The sequence below is a fragment of the Emydura macquarii genome, unplaced genomic scaffold (genome assembly GCF_026122565.2).
Source record: "Emydura macquarii macquarii isolate MOO-44397 ecotype Brisbane River unplaced genomic scaffold, CSIRO-AGI_Emac_v2 contig_2890, whole genome shotgun sequence".
Lineage (NCBI taxonomy): Eukaryota > Metazoa > Chordata > Testudines > Chelidae > Emydura > Emydura macquarii.
The window spans coordinates 5,477,167-5,496,442 of NW_027133027.1; positions in this window are offsets into that span (position 1 = coordinate 5,477,167).

The window sequence follows — 19,276 nt, forward strand, 5'->3', positions numbered from 1 at the left end:
TAACAGGAGAGAAGCTGGATCATGGGTTCTTGATGTGGTGTTTTCAGCAGCAAGGGGGTTCAGGACTTGTTCTGATTTGACAGTTGCATGTTAGAGGTTTGGGTGAAGTGTTGGAGTTGAGGAGGAGTCAGAGGTCTGAGGATGTTAGGGGGAAGGAGTTTGTGGATTCATTAGCAAGGAGGAAAGGAGATCAGGAAAGGTCAGGTAGTTACCAGAGGGTGGCAAGAGGGTTGGGTTCAGATCAGGTTGTTGTGAAAGGGCCACTGTATGGATGAGTATATAGTTCTTCTCTTCAAGTGCTCAGAGCAGTTTACATCTCTGTTCCAAAATGAGTGGTTTATATGACCACTGCGATGGTTCTGTATGGCTCAATTAAGGCATAATTCTACATTCTTACATTCGACAAATACATTAGAAGCGGAGGAAGACCAAGGACAGAGTAGGATCATTACTCAATGAAGGGGGAAAAACAATAATAGAAAATGTGGAGATGGCAAAAATGCTAAATGCCTTTTTTTTGTTTCAGTTTTCACCAAAAGGGTTAGTAGTGATTGAATGTCTAACATAGTAAATACCAGTAAAAATAAGGTAGGATCAGAGGCTAAATTAGGGAAAGAACAAGTTAAACATTACTTAGACAAGTTAGATGTCTTCAGGTCACCAGGGCCTGATGAAATACAATGTAGAATACTCAAGGAGGTAACTGAGGAGATATCTGAACCATTTGCGATTATCTTTGAAAAGTCATGGAAGACGGGAGAAATTCCAGAGGATTGGAAAAGGGAAAATATAGTATCAATCTATAAAAGGAGAAATAAAGTCAATCTGGGGAATTATAGACTAGTCAGTTTAACTTCAGGAACCAGAAAGATAATGGAACTAATAATTAAGCAATTAATTTGCAGACACCTAGAAGATAATAGGTGATAAGTAACAGCAGCATTGATTTGTCAAGAACAAATCATGTCAAACCTACCTGATAGCTTTCTTTGAGAGGGTAACAAGCCTTGGGGATAAGGGAGAAGCAGTAGATGTGGTATATCTTGACTTTAGTAAGGCTTTTGATACTGTCTCACGTGACCTTCTCATAAACAATCTAGGGAAATACAACCTAGATGGAGCTACTATAAAGCGGGTACTTAAATGTTTGGAAAACCATTCCCAAAGAGTAGTTATCAGTGGTTTACAGTCAATCTGGAAGGGCATATTGAGTGGGGTCCCACAGGAATCAGTTCTGGGTTTGGTTCTGTTCAATATCTTCATCAATGATTTAGATAATGGCATAGATAGCTGGGAAGGGTTGCAAGTGCAAGTGTTTTGGAGGATAGGATTAAAATTCAAAATGATCTGGACAAACTGGAGAAATGGTCTGAAGTAAATAGGATGAAATTAAATAAGGACAAATGCAAAGTACTCCACTTAGGCAGGAACAATCAGTTGCACTCATACAAAATGGGAAATGACTTGCTAGGAAAGAATACTGCAGAAAGGGATCTGGGAGGGTCATAAGCTAAATCACAAGCTAAATATGAGTCAACTGTATAACGCTTGCAAAAAACCAATCCTCATTCTGGGATGTATCAGCAGGAGTGTTATAAGCAAGACACAAGAAGTAATTCTTCCGCTCTACTCCATGCTGATTAGGCCTCAACTGGAATATCGTGTCCAGTTCTGGATGCCACGTTTTAGGAAAGATGTGGAGAAGTTGGAGAAAGTCCAGAGAAGAGCAACAAAAATTATTAAAGAAAACATGACATATGAGGGAAGATTGAAAAAACTGGATTTGTTTACTCTGGAGAAGAGAAGACGGAGAGGGGATATAACAATTTTCAAATACATAAAAGGTTGTTACAAGGAGGAGAGAGAAAAAATATTCTCCTTAGCCTCTGAAGAGGGACAAGAAGCAATGGGCTTAAATTGCAGCCAGAGTGGTTTAGGGAGGACAGTAGGAAAAACTTCCTACCTGTCAGGGTAGTTAAGCACTTGAATAAATTGCCTAAGGAGGTTGTGGAATCTCCATCATTGGAGATTTTTAAAAGCGGGTTAGACAAACACCAGTTAAGGATGGCTTAGATAATATTTAGTCCTGCCATAAGTGCAGGGGACTGGACTAGATGACCTCCTGAGGTCCCTTCCAGTCCTATGATTCTATGATAAATAAGCATTTATTGTATTTGAGTCTAAATCCCTTCCCAAGATACTGGAAGGATTTGAAAAGGGCCCTTTTTGGTTTCTCAGGCATATACTTCATATTTTTTAACTGTGTTCTCACTTTTTTCCAAGTTAAATGTTTAAAAACTTTTTGAACTGGCACTGAGGTTTTAACAAAGGACACTGCATGGCACAGGCCATCAATAACAGGATATAAGGCCTTTCTCTAAAATGACAGTTTAAATCCAGTCCAGGACAGATGGCAGGATTTGTCCCATTGTTTTTATTAGTGAGTTTCGTTACTGTGAAGGGTGCTGGGCTGACACCTTGGTGACTGAAATCTTCTGTTGATTTGTGTGGCAGCTGTAGCTTTGTTAGCATCAGCACAAAAGTTCCCTACAATGCTTCATTCTTTCCTGGAAGGACCATCTCCATGGATGACTAGATCGTTTGTTTCTTATGCCCACTCAGTCCTCTGCCTCTCCGGGAAGACTGTCAACACACACAGTACCAACTGTGGTGGCCTGTTTTGTGATGTGGACTGGGTTGCCAGTCCACCATCCTTACAAGCACTAAATACACTTTAAAATACATAGGTTTGAGAACAAATAAAACAACGAAGCTGGGAAATTCAAACAGACTCTTGTTGTTGCCCCTCCTTTTCTTCCCACAAGTTAAGAATAGAGTCAATTTTACAAAGTAGTTCTACTCAGTGCTTCATTTGTGCCAGGGCTTGCCAGGGTTGAGCCCCAGCATCTCTAGGCTTGGCAGTTCATAGCCCCAGCACCTATGACTTGCTACATCAGTTATAAAAGTAAAAAATATTGTTTGAGCCCCGGCATCTCTTTCATTAAATATTAAGCATTGGTACTACTCCGAAAAGAGCACTAGTCTTATTAACATGCTGTGGAGTAACATGTCATTAAGAAGCTCCTGGCAATTACGGAAGCTGAAGACCTTTAGCTTCAATCCCCAGGTGTTGGGTACAGCTGCTACACAACCACCCATGAAAGGATTTATCAAGTCAGGTGGAGGTAACACCCTCTCTGTCTATGGCAGATAGCTGATTCTGCACTTCCGCTCAGTTCTGGAACTATGCTGATTTTGTGATGTAAATCACTGGACACTGAGCTGAAACCCCAGTACACTTTGGACCTTTGGGATAAGATAGCAGACTTGAATCCTAATCCCAAAGTAAACGTCAAATGCTTTATCTACCAAACCACTCAGCTACTTGTTCCTAGTTTGGCTGCAGAGTCAGTCATAGTCAGAGGCTTGCTCTTTCTGTTCTGGACATAAATGGGTGGTAGAAATAGCAATAATTATATTGGGTGCTTCACCTTACCATAATAGAGAGGGTGTTTTACTTTGACACAAATACATGGATGGCTTTGTCTTGTTCTTTTTCATTTGAGTCCACTCAGTTGTAGCACAATAAAGGTAATACAATTTTTAACATGAGAGGCTCAGGCTACTGGCAGTATAATAAATTACAGCTAATAGTGTTTGTTACTGCCCAGTACTGTGTTTATATTGACTAATCAAGTATCAGAACACACAGTGAATGGAGTATTTCATTACTTTACCACAATTGTCCATAGGAGATCAGTAGCCAACAACTTTGCTCCAATTGCATCTTTTAGATAACATAATATATGACAAATTATTTTGAAAGTATAGGAACCTGGGGGGTTTAGACTCCCGTAAACTACTGAGGATTAGAGGCTCGGGCAATTTCCTGAACAATTTCCTTGATGTTTTTATTACCCTAGTCAATCATTTATTGGGGCAACCTTTTTACAAAGCCCTCATGTAATGTGTTTGTCACAAAATGCTGTGCTCCTGCAAACAGCTGTCAGATGTGTGTGTTCCGTATACACTGATGATGATGAACGCTTGTACATTATTTTTTATTATTACCAGCTCCTTTCCATCAGTAGATCTTAACGCCTCTACAAAAGAGCTCAGCATTATTATTCCCATTTTACAGATGGAAAAAATGGTGTTAGTTATAGTAGAACTGGGGGCCCCTATTGCACTAGGTACAAAGAGAAAGGAAATCCCAGCCACAGATTGCTTACAAACTAATAGACTAGATAGGAAAAGCAGTGGGAGAGGAAGGAAGTGCTATCCCCATTTTGCAGATGGGGGACTCAGCCAATGTGTGATTGTGACTTGTCTGAGACCACAGAGGAAGTCTGTGGCAGGGTCAGGAGTTGAACTCTCTTGACTTTGTCTGGTGCCTTAACCCCACTACCCTTCATCTTTTATGGAAATGTGATGGTGTAGGTCTGATAGGACTATTTCACAGGGAAGAAGACTACTAATGTACACATGGCTATGCCACTTGTAGACTAGCTCTTCATTGGTGAAGGCAAATGTGATGGCAGGCTTAAGCTTTGTGACATCTGTTTGGATAATCCGGATAGTGACTAGTCACAGATAAATTTGCGCTTCGGCGTCTGCTTTCTTTAGGTTTTAAGAGACTAAATGATTATATAATAATATTGCTGGCTTTTGCACACCCTAAAGTTGACTGTTACTAGGAAATATGTGGTTTCACTATGAGGGGAAAATGTAATAAGCTACATTGAAATCAAATAACCTTTTTCTTCTGACATGCAGTGATCAGGGCTGAAGGTTATCTCCCTAATTGTGAGGTCAGTCGTGCTGTCCTGCTTCCTTCTCTCTTTAATGTATTCTTCCTCAGATTGTAACAATAAACAGCAAACCCTGTTTAAGAGAATATTGTACTTCATAAATCCAAATTCAACCCCATTAGTCAGAACAATCAAACACCCTCCAGGTGTGATTTCCAGCTCCAAACTCCACACAACGTATCAGAAGCAACAAAGCATCTTTTTGTTGCTGATTACTCCAAACTAAAATGGAGCATGGATTGTCGTTGAGATGCCGTATAGAAGTCTCATTGGGTTTTACAGCACCTGGATGCAATGTTGACTATATCCAAGGGCAATAGCAGTCAAATATGTATTTGGATAAAAACAGTTCCTAAGCTACATTACTCAAAAATTTCTGGTTCTACATCACAGCCTCAGAAAATACTTTTATAGGAGGCTAGTTACGTAATGTAATTGCTATTTATCTTATTGGCAATTCCTCCTTGGGAACTTTATATTGTTCTATTAAACTTTGAGGACATTCTCCTCCCCCCCCTCAGCCCTCCCATGTACCTAGTTATTTCCTTCCTTAATCCCCCACTTAAACTGAACACTTCTAGCCAGAAGTGGTCTTTAGACAGAGGAATCAGACTTTATAGGATTTCCTCCACCTTAACTTTGGCAAGAACTGCCTTTGAAAGGGCAGGCCCAGGTGCAGGGCCTTTATCAGGAGCAGTGTCAGTTGAAGAAAAGTGCTATGCTGTAGTGCATTCTTCTGTCCATCTCTTGAGATGCACTTTGTGTCTAATTTGTACTGTCTGCCTGTTTAGATTGTAAGATCTTCAGGACAGGGTCAGTGTCTTTCTTTCTATCTTGTGCTCAACAGCATGCCTTGTCACTTAACATATAATACTGGTGCTTAGTGCTGTTGAGCTTCCAGCTCCCATTGGCTATCTAGGGTGTCACTGATGATGAATAGAACATAAGGCATCATACAATTGGCCATTGCATGTTTATGTAAGCCGTGATGCACATCTGTGCTTGAAGACGAAGAAGAGGGATGGTCCAGTGGTTAAGGTGCTAGTTTGGGACTTTTAAGAGCCAAATTCAATCTCCTGCTCTGCCAGACTTGTTGTGTCACTTAGTCTCTCTATATCTCAGTTCTCCATCTGAGAAATGGGGATAATTGCACTTCTCTACCTCACAGGGTTGTTAAGGATAAAGACGCTAAAGTTTTCAGGGAGCTCAGATACTACAGTAATGGGGCTACATAAATACCTAAGATAGATGATTAGCTAACTGAGCATTAACTATAAAGAGATTTCAAGGAAATCCCCCAAAGTACATACGTACATGTAGATACAGGCACGTGAATATCAGGCTGTAAATAAACATTGTATGCCATTTAAAATTACTATTTAATTTTGTGTGATTGCTTTACCAGCAAGTAGCGGAGAGACATGAGTGAATTTTGCAGGTCTTCCCAGATAAACATCAGCTCCTATCCGTTAAACGGGGTGGCCTTTTGGATATATATTTCATCCCTTTTGCACTAGAAGTGGTTCCAAAATAAGATGTTTTGCCTAAAAGCACATGTAGTCAGCAGAACACTATTAAGCAGTATTTATACCACCAGAAATTGGTAGAGATTATGGAAGACAAAATTTGGGTGTAACTCTTCTCACCTGAACTGAGGAATAACTTTCTCTCTTTAGCATCCACAGATGTGTAGTCTAGGCAGTTATCTGGCTTCATGTGATTTTATACCTCTGTCAGCTACATCAGAGATCCAAATGCAAAATCCAGCAGTCAGTGACACTATGTGGATTTGTGACATTGCCTGGAAGACTTCAGATCCATACACCAGTGAATGGATTACAATAGACTTTTCCTGGATGACACATAGTCCTGCTCTATTATTGTTCTTGTCATGTAAAGGGAAACTGGTACCCATTTTTCTTAACCCAGCACCTCTGAATCTTTTTCATCAGGTGATTCTTTCTTCTGAAATTTGTCTTGTAGATTCCTGTTTTTTACTTTATTAATAATTTTGAATTGTATTTTAAGTGATTTTGTTAATGCAATGGTTTTGGGATCACTCAGGCCAGTGAGGGGTTCTGTCACTGTCTCCTCAGCATCCTTGGGTACCTTAATGCTATGCTGCTATGGCTCATAGCCCTAACACCAGTAACCTGCCTAAAAGCATGAAGGTCTCTCCTTGGCTTTCACTAGCCTATTACTCCTCAAATCTACCTACCCTGAATCCTTAACTACTAGACACTTAGACTTTTGGTTCATAACCCCAAAGGAGTTCACTTTGGGTCACACTCCACACAGTTTGCACAACAAGACCTGCTTGGGTAAAAATAAACTAAATGTATTTAATAGACAAATTAGATTCAAAGATGAAATAATAAGGAGCAGCAAACATACAAGTTACACAGAAAATAAAAGATGCAACCTCAGACTTTAAACTCCTATATAAACTAAAGTCTCTTCTTCTAATACAAGTTACCTATTGCCTCTGAACAGTTTCCCAGTATGTCCTCTGTCAGAAAGGTGATCCAGTGTTTCACAAATAGCACCCAGCTTAGATATTAGCTCTCAGTTTCTGGGTAATCTCTCTCAGACCAAGCCTGTTTTAAAAAGGTTTTTTCTCTTGTGGTGACTCATTTATTCAGGGTGGGGAGAATTTCCTCCTTTCTTAGTTTTCCAAAGCTAGGTTTTCTTTTCAGTTTCAAATTGTTTGTGTTTTCCCAATAACTTTAATGATCCACCATTGTCTTTCCTTGGCTCGACTATGGATATGCATTTGAAGTTGGTTTTGTGTGAACAACTAGCCTGGGAGATGCCCCTCCTTGCCTGATTGTTTCACCACACTTGTGAGTTGATGCTGTAGTTGCAGCGCAGGTACAGTTACAATTTCTATACATTCATAACCATAACCTGTATACATATCTTCTAATGACCATCAAGTTCAGATCATTTCAAGCTTTCATAAAAGACCTTACTTGACATATTTATATACATAACATTGTATGCAACCAGTTGATTCAATTGCTTATTCTTTGGGGTTCAGACCCTCTGTCTTCGGGTGTCTGGAGCCTGATTGTCACCATTAGATGTTTCCTATAATTCCTTCTATCTATAAATAAAATTGCTATAAGGAAAAGAGACTATGACAGTAAATTTGGTATTAGCTTTTAAAACTTCTGAAATGAACAAAATGAGTATATTATTCTCTGAAGTTTATATATCCCATCATGTGCTTTCATTTATGTATCTAGGACCAGATCCTTCAAATGCTTTCATATCTAACTTTACTCATGTGAGCAGTACCACTGAATACAAAGGTATTTGAGTGGCCACACTGACTGTTCACTTGAGCAAAGTTATTTGCATGCCTAACACCTAGACTACATAGTTTTATCTACAGAAGTCAGCTTTCGTTGACAAAACAGTGAACATGTGCACACTACAATGCTCAGACTGCCAACAAAACTCTCCTGCTTTGCCGACAAAATAAAACCACCTTAATGAGAGGCGTAGAACTTTTTTGTGGTAAAGTTATATCAACAAAGTGTCTGTGCTACACCCTGGGGGGAAACTTTTCACCCTTTGCCTCACAAATAATATGGAGTGGACAGCAGGTTGCTATGACCATGGGAATATTTTCCTCATTTAGGTCTAACCTGCCATAAAGGCAGCACCAGCGATCTTTTAATCTGTCAAATGCACATTTTACCATCTTCTGCACCTGTTCAGCCTATTGTTGAGGCTCTCCTTGCTGCTGTCCACATTTCCCATATAAGGCTTCATGAGCCACCGGAGTAAGGGGTAGGCTGGGCCTCCCAGGATTACTATGCGCATTTCAACATCCACCATTGGAATCTTCTGGTTTGGAAAGAAAGTCCCCGCTTGCAGCTTTCTGTACAGGTGAGTGTTCCTGGAGATGGGCGCGTCATGGACCTTCCCTGACCACCCCATGTTAATGTCAGTGAAACGCCCACAATGAGCCATAAGAGCCTGCAATACCACAGAGAAGTACCTCTTTCTATTGATGCATCTATACTCTGTTGCAAGATGGTCCAGGGCCAAAATTGAAATATGCATGCCATCTATCTCCCCACCACAGCTAGGGAATCAAATTGCCACAAAGCCATCCACTATTTCACACACATTTCCAAGAGTCACAATCCTTTGTAGCAGAATGCGATTAATGGGCCTACACAATTGTGATAACACAGCACCAACGGTGGACTTCTTGACTCCAAACTGATTTACAACCAACCGGTCGCAGTCTGGAGTTGCCAGCTTCCACACAACGATCGCCACACACTTCTCCACCGAGAGGGCAGCTCTCATTCTGGTGTCCTTGCGCCGCAGTGCTGGGGTGAGCGCTGCACATAGTTCCAGGAAGGTGGCTTTCTGCATCTGAAAAGTCTGCAGGCACGGTTCGTCATCCCAGACCTACATAATGATGCGATCCCGCCACTCAGTGCTTGTTTCCTGAACTCAGAAGTGATGATCCACTGTGTGGAGCTTCTCCGTGAATGCCAAAAGTAATCTGGTGTTATTTCTTTCCATGGAACACAGCAGGCCAGGCACTCCTGGTTGCTATTCAGATTGGGAGCTCATGATATACTGCACGATCATTTGCGATGTATTCATAACATTGATCACAACAGTGCAGAGCAGTGCAGGATCCATCCTTTCAGATGAAGATGTCGGGCACACAGTAAACAGGGGCCATTGAAAAATGCCACAAAAAGCCCTTGGAAACCCATGGAATAATGCAAAGGAAAAAAGTGCATCATGGGACATTGAACCCACAACCATGATGCACTGCAATCCAGTCTGCCTTCCCACAACTCCTAGCTGCAGAAGGTGGCGAGTTGCATAGTGGGATAACTACTTACAATGCACTGCTCTCACTGTCGATGCCAGAGCACCAACTGTGGACGCGCTGCACCGATAAAAGGAGCGTTGTGTGAACGTGCACAAATGATGTAATTCTAATGCTTTCTGATCGTCTGCATCGACAAAACTCTGTACTGTAGACAAGGCCTATGTATTAGGATCAAGCTGTGGATGTTAGCAGTAGGGATGTGTCATCTATAATAAATCAACCCTGCCTAGTAAAGTACCAGGTAAATGTATGATGATGTACAGATGTTTAATCCCAGAGTGGACACTGGGGAAAAATGTGTTTAAGGACCAGGGTGTTGCATTTGAATTATGTTTGTATCCTTTAAACTGTGACTAAGTACCATGATCTTTCATGAATTGTGCCCTTAAAACATTTAAATAAATACTGTAGAAATGAATATACTAGTTGCATATACTCTGGCATATCAAATGTGGTGTGTTAAAGCATTCTAAAAACATATTGCTATTAACTTTGAAGGGATACTATACTGCTGTGTGGCATAAACAGTACTAGGTGCTTATTGTATATACATCCTGCACCTGCACTGCAGTATGTGATATATTTACTGAAGGCTTTTCAGCATAAACTACTTTGTGGTGAGAATCTTTCTGGTTATCCCTTCAAATCTGTGTCTTTCAGGTTGCAAATAAATATGTTTTATACAACAGCACTCCCACTTAGGGCCACAATCAGCGTACCTGCAGACAACGAAATTACCAGGGAACTCATTGTATGTTTTGAAATCAGAATGAGGCATTGCATACGAACAAAAGAAACACTTAAAGCTAGTCCCAGAGAGAGGGCTTTAAAGTTGCACTCTGCCTGCCTGTTTCTAAACTGTGGCTCTACAGACCCAGAGTCAGACTCTCACACCCCGCTATGTGCTTTTGAAAGGCTAGGATCTGGCCTAAATTCTGCTGTGCTTATAACACAGAGTTCAGCTGAAATTGTCAGCACATGCACTTCTATCTCCTTTTCTTCCCAAGGGAGAGCATCTGGTCCTAAATCTGTGCTGTTTTGCCCCTGATGCTCTGGTGTGACCTGGCTGGTTGCATCCACCCCTCACGACCCTTTTCTCTTTGCTCACAGCAGGTTGCCAGTGGCTTTACTCTCTTTGTTTCCATTTGGGACCCTGAAATAGGGCTGTATAAAGTTAATAGAAATAAGGCTTCTGTTGTATGATTCCGTCAGGTGCTGTCCCCAAACTCTAACACAGAACCATTTTGCCAAAAATATGTTTTATTGCTGTGCTGATGTATGGATGGCGCTTAAAAATAACATTGCACTTGAAGGGAGTGGTGCTGGATGGACCAGTGAAACAGCAAAATGCCAGGATCATTCCCTTAAAAGAAGCTAGAAAACTTGAAATGGTCCTTAATAAATGTATGCGGAGAAGGATGGAAGTGAGCGTATCCACTTTGAGCAATGTAGCTTTAATCTGTGGTTATCTCAGCCCCTGCTCATGGGATATCGATGTTTGCTATCTGTGCTTTCAAATCCATGCAGGATTTCCCTCATCCATTGTGCTTCATTCCAGGAGCAACAGCCGTGAAAACCAACACAATTCAGCAACAACACAATTCAAATTTGCAGGAACTTTCAGAAATAAACTCCTGTGTCTCTTTTCTCTCCTCCCTCCCGCACTGTGTAAGCTGTTGTTTTTTAATAGCTTTACACTGTACACTTTTCAGATATTGTGTGAGGCACCAAGACACAAGACAACTGTTCCCCCATATACGCCTTATAATCTGCTGACCCAGTGTGTCTTGACACTTGCCTAGTCTGTTTTTTCAGGCACAAGAGCAAATGGGAACTTTCAGTCTGATTGGCTTGTTTTAGACTGAGAGCTACAAAACAGGACAAAAGCAAGCAAAACCTCCATGAGAGCACAGTGTGTGTCTCCTCTTTGTCTGGAAAAAATGGCTGCTAGTCTCTGCAGGCAGTGAGACCTTAGATTTAAAGGTGAGGCACAGAACAGAGCAACAGTCATATGGCATCTTAGCTGCAAAAACCATTGTCTCCTTTTCTCACACTGTGCCTGGAACATCCTCTCTGCTGCTGTGCATCATGAAACCTCACTCTCCTTCAAATACCTCCTCCAAGCTCACTTCTTTTGACTAGCTTGCAATTGCTGATCTCCAGTTCTGCATGTTTAGTGGCAGTTAGGGACAAAGTTATGACTGCCCAAGTGTGAAAAATGACAAGATCTACAAACGATGTACACAAAATCAAACTTACCAACAGGAGCATACAACTGGCTGGAGCTCCATCTGTCAGGGCTGAGATGCAGGGTGCTGGTCCTGATGGTTCGCGTGGCAGGGGCTGGTTCCTACTCTGGCTGTGTTCAGAACCAGAAGATCAGAAACCAAGAGTCAGATGCCAGGAATCAGGCAGGATCAGGAGACAAAACCAGGTGGGTAGTGCTGGGTGAACAGTCCAAAGCAGGATCGAGCCCAGTTGTACAAACAACTTCATGTTCCTCCTTCTGGCTTAAGTGGGGGAAGCAGGCCAATCAGGAACTTGGGTGTTCTACCAATTGGGGTGCAGACATGGAGCCTCCTATCTGAGCTGGGCTTCAAGCAGTCCCAGTTCTCACTGATGCCACTAAGCCATTGGGTGTATGGTTGGAGTATGATGACCCCTGTGGACCCACATTCGAAACCCATGGGTCATGACACCATCCTTCTTCCAATTAGGTGAACAGCAAAGCTCTTGTTGACTTCACTGGGAACAGGATCAAGCCTTTAAAGCTTAGCTCACAATCTCTTACTGTCGTTGCTCTTATCTCCCTTCTTGTTATGTTGCATCTAACAGAGGCCATGTCTAAATGGAGAAAACAGACTATGTTGCAGAATATGTTAGCAAACATGTTTTTAAAGTCACATATACACTAGAAACTCTTGCAGACCTAGAATAACTTTGGTTGGTATTTTTTTTGACATGTTTAAGCCTGCAAATGTCCTAGCATAGACACACAGAAGTGCTATTGCTAGTGTAGCTCAGGGAACTGGTGTACGTTATGCAGGCAAAAGCACTTTTTTGGCTAATATTCTTTATTATTTGTGTTACTGTAGCACTATAAGCTGTGTCTATACTAGGACTTTTTACTGGTATAGCTGTACTGGCATCGCTATACCAACAACTATTCATAGCGCATAGATGTGGTCTAACAGACACATTTTAAACCATATTTAGTGTAGACAGGGAAAATCATATTTAAAATCATGGTATATGGTAATTAGTAACCCTAGGTTCCTTCCTGTTTTCCTAGTCTAGATATAGACCTTAGCCTGTCAGCTTCTCAGGAGAAGGACTTGTTTCCATGCCTGTGAAGTGCCATGCATGCCTATAATGCTGTAAAAATAGTAAGTAGATTACTATAGGGATGTAGAACTCAGTAATCCAAGATGAACAGATCTGTAGACCTATAAGAAAGAGTTTCCTAGGCTCCTGCTCTACCTACATCCACTTACACAAAGTAGCATTATAATCGCACATGGTGTTTGTGAACATACACACGCTACATCCTTCTTACTACAGGAACAACAAGACAGGATGCAAATTGATTCAAATCTCTCCCTCTGCTGACCTCGCTGCTGCTGCTGGTGAAATAAAGACAACAAAACCTTGGAAATCACCATGTGTGTTTCAGTTTTTAATTGAAACTTTTTAGCGGAGCCGAAAGAGAAAAAAACAAAACCACACTTCTCTGTGCTTGCAGTGAAAAGAAATGACATCCATTAGATTCACTTCAATTGCCTCACCTGACCTGAAATGAACTCCCTCCCTCAGGCCTGTAAGAAAATTCAATTAAAAGGTCCATCTGTGAGGCAGCAGCTGAAGGGGAATTACTGTGGGGAGGTCCACATTTTCATAAAAAAAAGGTCTGTCTCTCCCCCGCTCCTTTCTGTATCCCTGATTAGGCCTATTCCTTACCTCTAAATCATGAGTCCCCCCAATTAACCAAACCTGACCAAGTAGCTTTTATGTGCTCCATTCAAATGTAGAAACACTATAGATTTGGTACATCCTTTAGACATCATGGAGAGGGGGAGTAGGGAAAAAGAAACAGAGGTTGGGAATCAGAGCAGCCCAGCCCAATTAAGCCAGCTGATGCAATGGGATTAATGGCTCCTAATATGTAAAGGGCTCTGCTGGCAGCAAAAATAATCACCATAAGGCAACAACAATTTGTATGGGCTTAAAAAAAAGAAAGAAATGGTGACAGGGAGAAAAGCTAGCTGCAAGTGTACTGTTGTGAAAGCTTTACTGATGCACATGCTAAAAGCTGTACTGTGCTTTTATGAGCAGAAACTTATCTTATCGAGCTGCCTAGAGTCCAGTATCTAATTGGTGTATGGAATTTAATGCACTATTGATATTAAAGGTATGCTAGAAAGTCTGCATGGAAATTGGGCAGGACGTGTGAATCTTGGAGTCCCTGCTAAGTGCTGATGACTGGCAGGCACGTCTGAGTGCATTTTTTGATTGCACAGGCTTATATTTATCTAAGGCTCTATTCTCTAAAATCTCATGTCATCTCTAGTCACTTATACTTTTGCAAAGTGAATGTAAAATGCTACCAGATCAGAATGGCAGCATTCTGCACCCACTTCAGATGGGTAAATGACTAAACGTAGGGCAAGGCAGTGGACAAACAGGAAACTATGATTTTAAATTTTTTTCAGTGATGACTTTTCGGGTGCAGTGTGTTGGTCTGTATAACAAATATATGGCTTGTCTTCATGCATATGAACTCATGCTTTTTATTTTGTACTAGCTGAACTCAGTTATAACTGTGAATGCCCCATGCGCTCTGTACACTTGCTTTATTTATGTTTGTACAGTGAAATCAATCATTTAAAATATCCAGCTCTCAGTCCATCCCTCCCCGGTCTGATGTGAGTTGCCTTGAATTATAACAGGATACATTGAAACAAACAAGACTTTTTACTTGTTATCTAAGGATCTCTAAGTATATTACAAACAGTTCATTAAAAATCTTCAGACTGTCCTTGTAAGGTATGTATATATTATTTACTTATAAATAGAGATGGGCTCAAATGAAAATACCAGATTTGAATTCGTACAAAAATTTGTGTTTGAAATCTGAACGCACATCAGATTTGAACTTTCATAGAAATACCTTGTTTCTATAATCAGCTGAATCAAATGCCCAGATCCAGTCCTCCTAACACTTTGGTATGTTTGAAATCCTAGATATATTCAATGAAGCTTAATCTCATCTCTATTTATAAATATATGTTTTATAGACGAATAAACCGAGGCACAGAAATGTTGAGTAACTGACCAAAAGTCACACAGGAGAACAATGACAGATCGCAAACAGGACTCAGTCCCCTTCTCAAGAATACATAGGAGATATTGACCAACACAACCTGAAGCTAAGCGATGGGTACCTCCCATCAAAAAGGTACATGCTATGTACTGCTTCTAATTCAAACTGGTGTAGTTTAGGGGAAAAACTATAAACAACCTACAAAAAAAATGGGTATTAGATGTTCTACTTAGGTATCTACACATTTTTTTTAAGATCTAAAAAACAGAATTCAGAAATCTGGCAAGTAAGAATGGTCAGAGCATGTGTGGAACCATGTAGCAAATTAGTAGACCCTTGCTAGCTTTACTATCTTATTTTTGCTTTTTTCATTTAATATGTAAAATGAATCTTTTTTTTTTACGGAAATATCAACTGAAACTGTATTTAAAAAAGTATAGACAGTTCAGAGACTAGAAAGGGCCATGTAAGTCAAGCAGAGATGGGTTATCTGCTCACCAAGATCATTAGGAGTGCACAGAGTGAGGAGATGTTGGAGGTGCCTCACTGGGGAGAGGTGGGAAAAATGATTTTCACGGGGAAGCTGAGCCCTCCCAAGTTTCATTCATTTTAGGGACCCTCCCTTAGTTTTATTATTCATTTTCTAAGGCTGCTTTTAAGGTCTCCGCTGTTTGTGATGAAGGATTTTGCAATCTGTGTTTCAAAGAAACATTTCAAATCTCACTTATTCAAATTGTCACAGCTTGACAGCCCTGGAATTTTCTATGAAATCCCATCCTAGTGGAGGTACGTTGGAGAGCGTGAAATAGTGTCCTGGGCTCTCCCCACACTGTACTCTTTGCATTAGCAATGTTTAATATTTTCCTTCATAACACGAGTATAATTAATACTGTGCATAGCATTCTCGATGCAGCTGCTCTGGGGTTTTTTTTCCGCAAAGCTCTCCAGCTGCTTTCAAGCTGTTCCTTTGAATCTGCCACAATACTCACGCCCTCTCCCCCACAGTGTTAAAAGACCGTCAGTGATTTGTTTCTCAGGGACTCTTTCAAGCCCAGGTATCTCTTATGCTTAATTGAGAGCCAAAACTGAATGGGGGAGAAGGGGGGAAGTTTGGGGAGGAGAGAGAAGGCAGACACTAACAGACTGGCCCTCACTGAGCAGGAATCCGGATTCAAAATAGAGATCTCTATTGTGGGAGATATTGTTCAAATATTAATGATCTTTTGTACATAAATCCAGTGTAATCTTGAGCAAGATGCTTAAGTTCTCTCTGCCTCCATTTCCCCAAGTGTAATGTGGAGGTAATATTTTCTACCTCACGGAGATGTTGTGATGCTATAATTCCATTAACCTTTGTAAAGCATTTTGAGATCCTTGGATAGAAGCAATATCGCCAACCTCAAATGTTAAAAAATCATGAATCAGACACCAAAAATCATGAGATTTTAAATGAATAATTAAATCACATTGTTTTTGGCCTGCCTTGTGATTTTTCCCCCACCTGAAGGGGAAGCCACCCACTTATGTAATTATCTCAGCATCCATATTCAATGCACACAAAAATGCAGACTCCATGCTCACTGATGAGAGGAGACCCATTTACCCTCTACTCTGAGTAGGGAGGGAAATAGGCTTCTGGGATGGAGATTTGGCATAACCCATTTAAAGAGCTTTAAACTAGGTGCTTGCTTGGAGAAGGCAAGTGGGAGATGCTCATGTACCTCCACATCTGATTTTAACATTGAAATGGAGGAAAATCAAGTAAGAAAAGACATAGCAAGGGAGAAAGGAACAGCAGTGGATAGGAGAACAGACATTAAGAAAGAAGATAGGTTCAATGATATTGGCACTAACAGTCAGGTAGGTAATACTGGCAGAAGAATGACTGTGCCCAATCAGGCGAGGAATGTGGGCAAAGCCAATCTGCAACAACTATCTGTGCAGGAACTAAAACCAGATATTATAGAGATAACAGAAACATGGTGAAATAATAGTCCTGACTGGAGTACAGGTATTGAAGGGTATGTGCTGTTCAGGAAAGAGAAATAAAGGCAAAGGTGGTGGAATAGCATTGTATATTAATGAGGAAGTGGACTATAAAGAAATTAGAAGTGATGGAATGGATAAGACAGAGTCTGCCTGGGCCAAAATCACTGTGGGTTAGAAAACTACTAGAGATTACCCTCATATAGTGTTCGGGGTATGTTACAGACTCCCAGAATCTGATTTGGACATGGATAAAGACCTCTTTAATGTTTTTAATGAAATAAATACTACTGGGAACTGTGTGATTATGCAAGACTTTAACTTCCCAGATATAGATTGGAGGACAAGTGCTACGAACAATAGTAGGACCCAGATTTTCCTGGATGTGATAGCTGACAGATTTCTTCACCAAAAAATTGCTGAAGCAACAAGCGGTGATGTCATTTTAGATTTGGTATTGTGAGTAGCGAGGACATCACAGAACTGTTTGTAAGGAACAATCTTGGTTAGAGTGAACGTGAGTTAATTCAGTTTAAAGTAAATGGAAGGATAAACAAAAATAGGTCAGCAAGTAGGATCCTTGATTTCAAAAGGGCTAACTTAAAAAAATTAAAGGAATTAATTAGGGAAGTGGATTGGACCAAAGAACTGAATGTAGAGGAGGCTTGGAATTACTTTAAGTCAAAGTTGCAGAAACTATCTGAAACCTGCATCTCAAGCAAGGGATAAAAAATCATAGGGAAGGGTTGCAGACCCAAGCTGGATGAGCAAGCATCTCAAACAGGTGATTAAGAGAAAGCGGAGAAAGGGAAGATGGGGTGGATCAGCAAGGAAAGCTACCACTTGGAGGTCAGAAAGTGTATGCAACAAGTGAGAACTGCCAAAAGCCAAGCAGAATTGGACCTTGCAAAGGAAATTAAAACCAATAGTAAAAGGTTCTATAACCATATCAAGAAAACAAGGAAAGAAGAAGTGGGACTGCTAAGTACTGAGGATGGGGTGGAGATTAAAGATCATCTAAGCATGGCCCAACATCTAAACAAATACTTTGCCTCAGTTTTTAATAAGGCTAATGAAGAGCTTAGGGGTAGTGGCAGGGTGCCTAATGGGAACAAGGATATGGAGGTGGCAGTCAAACTCAAACATCTTAATGGGACTAAATCAGGGGGCTCTGATAATCTTCATTCAAGAATATTAAAGGAACTGGCACATGAAATTGCAAGCCCAATAGCAAGGATTTTTAATGAATCTGTAAACTCAGGGGTTGTACTCTATGACTGGAACATTGCTAATATAATTCCTATTTTTAAGAGAGGGAAAAAAGTGATCTGGGAAATTATAGGTCTGTTAGTTAGATCTCAGTTGTATGCAAGGACTTGAAACAAACTTTGAAAGAGAAAATAGATAAGGACAGAGAGGTGAATAGTAATTGGGATAAAATAGAACATGGTTTTATAAAAGGTAGATCGTGCCAGACCAACCTTTTTTGAGAAAATATCTGATTTCCTTCTTTGAGAAAATATCTGATTTTTTAGACAAAGGAAATGCAGTAGATCTAATCTACCTGGATTTCAGTAAGGCATTTGATACAGTTCCCCAGGGGAAATTATTAGTTAAATTGGAGAAGATGGGGATTAATATGAGAATTGTAAGGTGGCTAAGGAACTGGTTAAAGGGGAGACTACAATAGGTCATACTGAAAAGTGAACTGTCAAGCTGGAGGGAGGTTACTAGTGGAATTCCTCAGGGACTAGTCTTGGGACCTATCTTAACATTTTTATTACTCACCTTAGCACAAAAAGGGAGTGTGTGCTAATAAAATTTGTGGAAGACACAAAACTGGAAGGTATTGCCAATATGGAGGAGGACCGAAATATCATACAAGGGGATCTGGGCGAACTTGTAAACTGGAATAATAGAAATGCGATGAAATTTAATAGTGCAAAGTGCAAGATCATGCACTTAGGGACTAACAATAAGAATTTTTTCTATAAGCTGAGGACGTATCAGTTGGAAGTGACAGAGCAGGAGAAAGATCTGTGTGTATTGGTTGATTACAGGATGACTATGAGCCGGATGCATCAGGCGAGGTATTTCCAGTAGCCACAGGAAAGTGTTAGTACCATAATACAAGGCATTGGTGAAACCTCATCTGGAATACTGTGTGCAATTCTGGTCTTTCGTGTTTAAGAAAAATGAATTCAAACTGGAACAGGTGAAGAGAAGAGCTACTAGGCTGATCCTAGGAATAGAAAACCTACCTTATGAGAGGAGACTCAAAAAAGCATG